The following is a 7873-nucleotide window of genomic DNA, read 5'->3' on the forward strand; positions in this document are numbered from 1 at the left end:
AAAAACATGCAACTATATGAACTAAACTATCATGAACATGCAACTATATGTGACTCACACAAACATATTCCTTCAACTACTACCCCCAAACTTAAAATATTCAATGTCCTTAGTGAAGGTAATAGTAAGGAATCTCGCATACCTACTCTGAATCAGATTCCTCACCCTCAAGGGGTGGAGTGTCAGGCGTGTCAGGAGGCGGATACACAGAGTCCTTACCAAATAATGGCCACTGAATGCCAACTCCGGTGGCTCTAAATGCAGTCCCAAGTGTCTGGGTGAGATCGTCTGCAAAACAACTATGGATGTCCTTCATCGCATCCATCCTCCTCGCAAGACGCCTATACTACATCGTGCTCAAACCAGCTCCCATGTCTGCCCCTGCTGCCTCCTGCTGCTGCTGCAATGGTCCTCCTTCATCTCCTAACTGAGATCTCCATGTAGTCTTGCTTGCCTGACCAGCAGCTGGCCTCCCACCAGGTAGGTGGTCAAAAGAATACCCAAGCCCCTTTAGATCGGGCTTGCCTCCATCCCATTCTTGTATCATAGCCAAAGTAGTATTATCGATCGGAGCACTCGGAATCTGCAACTGCTCATGTGCGGGCCAATGTACACCAACGGTCATGCATAACTTTATCACCATGGACGCATACGGAATAGACCCCGTAGTTCTCCCCCTCAAGAACTTCAGAATCCCTTGAAAGATAACCATCCCCAAATTTATATAATCACCCTGCAGAATGCCTTATAATAGCCGTGCACGCTCCACAGTAACCTCATGCACATGTGAATATGGCATGATATTAGCACATATAAAAGCGTTCCATGCACGGGCAAACCTGTTCGTGTCGGACGCCGGGAACATAGAATACTTGGCGACTGTGCCACTCTTGATCTTCCATTAAGTGTCAGGCCGGCACATAGTAGCTATAATGAGATCTAGATCAAAGTCCTCTGGAGTCTTATAATTCCAGGTATCCTGCCCGGGCTTCTTCGCGGGCTGCTCAATCACAGTCCTGATAGCCTCTGCACTATTCTCCATCGTCCTCCCTCGCACCAAAGTAAATCCATTCTTCACGGCCTTGGCATTCACATAGAACTCACGAACCACACTCATAGGCACAGCAGCGGGAGCCTCACAAAAAGGAACCCAACCCATCTCAAGAATCATCTCCAACAGCTAACCATCCTTCCCTGATGGCAGAAAACCTCGCTCCTTGACGATTGGCTTCGAAAGAAGCCTCGTGTACACCTCCTCAGCTTCAGGAAAAGAAAACCTGGGCCTGATACTACTCGCAGTTGAAAAATCGGTGGTGCTGCTTCCAAATTGTGTTCTTTGTCTCTTGGGTGCCATGGAAATTGATTAGAGAGAATAAAAGTTGTGTTTGAGAGAGAATTTTTGTTTGAGAGTTTATGAATTGGTGAAAAAGTTTGTGTATGGGGTGTATGTATATATAGGTGGTGAAAAGAGAATTAGATATGGAATATAAGTGGGATTTGATTATGAGAATAATGGGAGTAATGGGTTTGATTTGGAGAGGGAATTATAGGATGTGCGGGAGTAAAATCCGATTGGGAATTGATTTTGGGACAAACTTCCCGTTCCCCCCCCTTCAACTGCTTTTTATTTTTTTCCAGAGTCGGGACACGGCGCAGCCGCGCGTTGGGACGGCACGGGCGTGCGCTACTTCTGCCAAACCGGAGCGGGCGCGCGCTGTAACAGCGCGGGCGCGCCATGTTTTTGTGTAAATGGCGCGGCCGCACGCTGGGACAGCGCGGGCGTGCCAGGCTTCTTTAGTCAGACCTGATTTTTTTTTCCATTTTTTGATTTTTTTGTGATTTTTTCTTTTCTTCTTGCTTCCTCTACTTACTAATGTACAACAAACTTGGGTTGCCTCCCAAGAAGCGCTTTTTTTACGTCGGTAGCTCGACGTAGAATCTTGAGATCAAGTGGGCAATAAAATGGCACTAACCTCCTCGCGGATTGCCGTGTCACCACAATAATGCTTCAACTGTTGACCATTTACCTTGAATGCTTGGCCCGGATCATTCTCAAAAATTTCCACCGCTCCATGTGGAAACACAATTTTGATTATGAAGGTCCCTGACCATATTGACTTCAACTTTCCAGGAAAAAGACAGAGATGAGAGTTGAATAAAAGAACTTGTTGCCCTGACAAAAATTTCTTGAGCACTAGACCCCGATCGTGCCACCTCTTGACTATCTCCTTATACATCTTGTTGTTCTCAAAATCTTGAAGTTGAAAATCGTCAAGTTCATTCAACTGTAGCATCCTCTTCTTTCCAGCTACGTCCAAGTCCAGATTCAATTTCTTCAAAGCCCAATATGCTTTAAGCTCGAGCTCCATAGGCAAATGACACCCTTTACCATACACCAACTGAAACAACGACATTCCCAATGGAGTGTTATATGTTATTCTATACTCCCAAACAGCTTCATCAAGCTTCAAAGACCAATCCTTCATTGATGGACATACCACTTTCTCCAAAATGCGCTTGATCTCTCTGTTAGATATCTCAGCTTGACCATTTGTCTGAGGATGATAGGCCGTAGCAATGCGATGATTCACATTATACCTTTTCATCATGGCAGTGAACTTCCGATTGCTAAAATGCCCCCTCATCACTGATTATAACTCTTGGAGTTCCAAACCTTGTGAATATTTGCTTGTGAAGAAAATTGAGCACCACTTTTGCATCGTTCATTGGCAACGCTTTAACTTCAACCCATTTCGACACATAATCAACCGCCAACAAGATATACTGATTGTTACAAGATGAGATAAATGGTCCCATGAAGTCAATTCGCCAAACATCGAAGACTTGAACCTCGAGAAGCACATTAAGAGGCATCTCATCCTTCTTAGACATATTACCCACACGTTGACATCGATCACATTTCAAAACGAACTGCTGAGCATCTTTAAATAATGTTGGCCAAAAGAAACCTGCTTGAAGAACACGAGCTGCAGTCTTTTCTCCACCATAATGTCCTCCATAAGCCGTTGAGTGGAAATTTCGCAAGATTCCACCCATTTCGCTGTAAGGAATACATCTCCTGATGATTTGGTCAGCTCTTTGGTGAAAAAGAAACGGTTCATCCCACATATACCACTTCACCTCATATAGAAACTTCTTCCTTTGAGCATAAGATAAGTCGGGAGGCATGATATTACTCACAAGGTAGTTCACAATATCTGCAAACCACGGCTCCTCTTCTTGCACTCCAAACAGCTACTCATCGGGAAAAGACTCATTTATCAATGTCTTATCCAATGAAGTAGCATTAGGATTATCTAAATACGAGAGATGATCAGCAACTTGATTTTCAGTTCCTTTTCTGTCCTTGATCTCTAGTTCAAATTCTTGGAGAAAAAGAACCCATTGAATCAATCTAGGCTTCGAGTCCTTCTTTGAGACGAGATATCGAATGGCGGCGTGATCAGTGAAAACTGTCACCTTAGTCCCAAGTAGATAAGATTGAAATTTCTCAAAACCATATACAATAGCCAAAAGTTCTTTCTCCGTAGTTGTGTAATTCAGTTGAGCACCATTTAGAGTCTTACTAGCGTAGTAGACCACATGAAATATGTTGTTCTTTCTCTGCCCAAGAATTGCTCCAACTGCATAGTCACTTGCATCATATATAATCTCAAAGGGCTCATTCCAATCAGGTGCAGATATGATAGGTGCCATGATTAAACTCTTCTCTAATGTCTTAAAAGCTACAAGGCACTCATCCTCAAATTTAAAAGGAACATCTTTCTCTAACAGACTGCACAAAGGCTTTGAAATTTTCGAGAAATCTTTGATGAAACGCCTGTAGAAACCCGCATGACCAAGAAAACTGTGAATTCCCTTTACGGAAATTGGTGGAGGAAGATTCTCGATGACCCTCACCTTGGCCTTGTCCACCTCTAGGCCTTTATTAGAAACCTTGTGCCCGAGAATAATGCCCTGACGCGCCATAAAATGGCATTTCTCCCAATTGAGAACCAGATTAGTCTCAACACACCTCTTGAGAACGTGTCCCATATTCTGCAAGCATTCATCAAAAGAATCACCAAAGACTGAGAAGTCATCCATGAATACCTCCATATTCTGGCCAATCATGTCAGAAAAGATGGCCATCATACATCTCTGAAATGTGGTTGGTGCACCACACAAACCAAAAGAAACTCGCCTGAAGGCGAAAATACCAAATGGACAAGTGAAGGTAGTCTTCTCCTGATCTTCTGGAGCGATACAAATGTAATTGTAACCCAAATAGCCATCCAAAAGACAGTAATACTCATGACCGGCCAACCTATCAAGCATCTGATCAATGAAGGGAAATGGAAAGTAGTCCTTCCTAGTGGCCTTGTTCAGCTTCTGATAGTCCATGCAGACTCTCCACCCCGTGATTGTCCTTGTTAGAATAAGCTCATTCTTCTCATTTGCTAACACAGTAAATCCACCTTTCTTTGGTACACATTGAACTGGGCTTACCCATGAACTTTCGGAGATAGGATAGATGATCCATGCATCTAGCCATTTCAGAATTCCCTTCTTCACTACTTCCTTCATGATAGGATTAAGTCTTCTTTGCTGCTCGACTGTAGGCTTGCTACCTTCCTCTAGCAGAATTTTATGCATATAGTAAGAAGGGATGATCCCCTTGATATCTACTATAATCCATCCTATTTCTGATTTGAACTCTCTTAGAATCCTCAAAAGCTTTTCCTCATCACTACTTGAAAGGTCAGATGCAATAATAACAGGCAGAGTAGATGCATCACCTAAAAACAGATACCTCAAATGCTCAGGTAAAGGCTTAAGCTCAAGAGAAGGGGCTTCCTCAATAGAAGGCTTGAGGCGTTAGGAGCTTTGTTCAATTCCTCCATTCCAAGAGATTCAAAAGGCATATCAATTTGCCTTTTACAGGGAGAAGCATTCAAATATTGCAATTGTTCTTCACCTTCGTCATCTTCACTATCTGAATTCCCCAATAAGGCTTTTTCTAAGACATCAGACCTTAGAAATTGATCAAGTTCCGATGTGACCACTGAATCGACCAACTCCACTTTTAAGCACTCCTCATTATCAGTAGGAAATTTCATGGCATTAAACACATTAAAGGTAACATCCTGATCCAGCACTCGCATTGTAAGCTCACTATTTTGCACATCTATCAAGGTTCGGTCAGTTGCCAAGAAAGGTATTCCCAAGATTATGGGAATCTTCGTATCCTCCTCAAAATCAAGAATTACAAAATTAGTAGGAAAGATGAGTTTATCAACCTTGACCAAGACATCCTCCATAATACCTCGCGGATATGTAATAGAACGGTCGGCTAACTATAAAGTCATATAGGTCGGTTTAGGATCAGGTAGATCCAACTGCTTGAAAATTAACAAAGGCATCAGATTGATGCTAGCTCCCAAATTACATACGCATTTGTCAGAAGACACTTTTCCAATAGTACATGGAATAGTGAAGCTTCCTGGATCATTAAGCTTTGGAGGCAACTTCTGTTGCAGCATAGCACTGCATTCCTCCGTGAAAGTGACAGTCTCTAAATCATCTTGCTTTACCTTCCGAGAGAGAATATCTTTCATAAACTTTGCATAACTATGCATCTGCTCGAGATCCTCAGCGAAAGGAATATTGATATGAAGTTTCTTGAACACCTCCAAAAACTTCTCAAATTGCTTGTCCAGCTTTATCTTCTGCAGCCGCTTAGGAAAAAGCGGTGGAGGATAGATCTATTTCTCCCCTGTATTACCCTCAGGCGGAGTGTGCTCAACAGTAGTCTTCCTTGGTTCTAGTTCTTCATCCTGCTGCTTTACTTCTTTCTCAGCCCCAGCTTCTTTAGTTAACTCTTGAGTTTATTCGGGATTCGCAACCTTCCCAGACCTCAAAGTGATTGCCTTTACTTGCTCCTTAGCTTCCCTCTTTCCTAGCACTTCAGTGTCACTAGAAAATATACCAGGTTGACGATTTAGCAAGGCATTGGCAATCTGCCTAATTTGATTTTCCAAGGTCTTGATAGAAACAGCTTGACTCTTGCACATAAGTTTCAACTCCTCTAATTCAGATTTTTCATTAGCTTGTTGTAGCTGGAGTTGTTGTCTTGGTGCATACTACGGTTGCTGAAAACCAGGGGGGTTGTACTGCTTAGCTGGATACTGCTGAAAAGGTTGTTGAACCGCATTCTGAGCATTGCTCCAGCTGAAATTAGGATGATTGCGGTTATTGGCTGGCACTGGTTACTGCAATCGCTGGAATTTACTCATAAACTGAGTTGATTCACTAGAGATTGCGCATTGATCTATTTTATGGGCACCAGCACAAAGCTGACAGACACTAGCAATTTGATTTACTCCATAATTAGCCAAAGTGTTCACCTTCATTGTCAAAGCCTTAAGTTGGGCAGCGATAGCAGTTGCTGCGCCCAACTCCAGAATTCCTGCTACCTTTCCCTGAGTTAGCAGCCATCAGTTCAGTAAGTTTATAAGCTTCATCGTAGCTCTTAGCCCACAAGGCTCCTCCTGATGCTACATCAAGCATGTGTCTATAAGTAGGACCCAATCCATTGTAGAAATAATTAATAATCATCCAATCAGGCATGCCATGGTGTGGGCACTTCCTTAGCATTTTCTTATATCGATCCCAGGTCTCCCACGGAGATTCTCCAGTTTGTTGAGCAAACTGAGTGAGAGCATTCCTGATTGCAGCAATCTTCTCCATGGGGAAAAATTTAGGGAGAAACTTTTGAGCAAGATCTTCCCAAGTGGTGATAGACCCTGTTGGTTGAGAGTGTAACCAACACTTAGCCTTGTCCCACAGAGAAAAATGGGAAGAGACGTAGCTTGATAGCATCTTCAGTCACATCATTGAACTTGAAAGTGTCGCAGATCTCGATGAAATCTCTGATGTGCATGTTGGGGTCTTCAGTTGGAGAACCCCCAAACTGAACTGAGTTCTGTAGCATCTGGATCGTGCTTGACTTGATCTCAAAAGTGTTAGCCCTGATGGCTGGTCCAATGATGCTAGACTGAATGTCATTAATCTTAGGCTTAGAATAGTACATCAAAGCCTTCAAATTTTCTTCTTGATCACCCATAGATACTATAATTGGCTCTTCAACTTTCTCTTCTTCCTCTTACTTCTCTTTATCCTAAAGAACTTCCCTACAAACCACCACAAGTTCTTCCTCGGCTTTATCCAGTGTTCTCTTGCGAGTATGCGAATTCGTATGCATACACCCTCACTAGAGTACCTGAAACCAGAAAAGGAACAAATAAGTAACAATGTACGAGTCAATGAACTTTAAAGACCACTGATGGAAAGCACATAAACTATAAATTCACACTGCAGTCCCCGATAGCGGTGCCAAAAACTTGTTACTCGCTAAACACGAGCTAATAATACACGCAAGTATACGAGTTCGCAAGTAGTATAAAATCTTTTCTAGTTCGTTCCCACAGAGACTGTATAGGTTAACTATTTAATTTATGCACCTAAGCAACAATGTATGGTTATTATCCAATGCTAGAGGAATAACAAATTGAGATTGTTTATAACTAAGAATTATGCTAACAATTATAACTACGAGAATAAAATTAACTAAATTGATGTATATGACAAACATGGGATTCTAACTTCATTCAATACTTCATTCAATAGCCTTATTATTCCTAACCTTAGCATGCAATGGTGATGATACTAATCAGATAACATGAAACTAATAAACGCCAACTTTTGTTGCACGAGTACCATTCTACAAGACATCCATAAAAAAGATAGAAGCTGAATAGGGACCCATTATATTGAGACCCTATATGTCTATAGAATTTGACAACATAACAGT

At 42.1% G+C, this 7873-nt stretch overlaps 1 non-coding gene across 1 annotated transcript; it reads left to right on the forward strand.

Moving 5' to 3' along the window:
• Positions 1-6628: 6628 nt before the first annotated feature.
• LOC141694231 (small nucleolar RNA R71) lies at positions 6629-6735 on the forward strand. The gene has a single exon (XR_012563553.1). It is a non-coding gene; the product is annotated as a small nucleolar RNA R71 (small nucleolar RNA).
• The last annotated feature ends 1138 nt before the right edge of the window (positions 6736-7873 follow it).

The sequence above is a fragment of the Apium graveolens genome, chromosome 10, assembly GCF_009905375.1.
Source record: "Apium graveolens cultivar Ventura chromosome 10, ASM990537v1, whole genome shotgun sequence".
NCBI lineage: Eukaryota > Viridiplantae > Streptophyta > Magnoliopsida > Apiales > Apiaceae > Apium > Apium graveolens.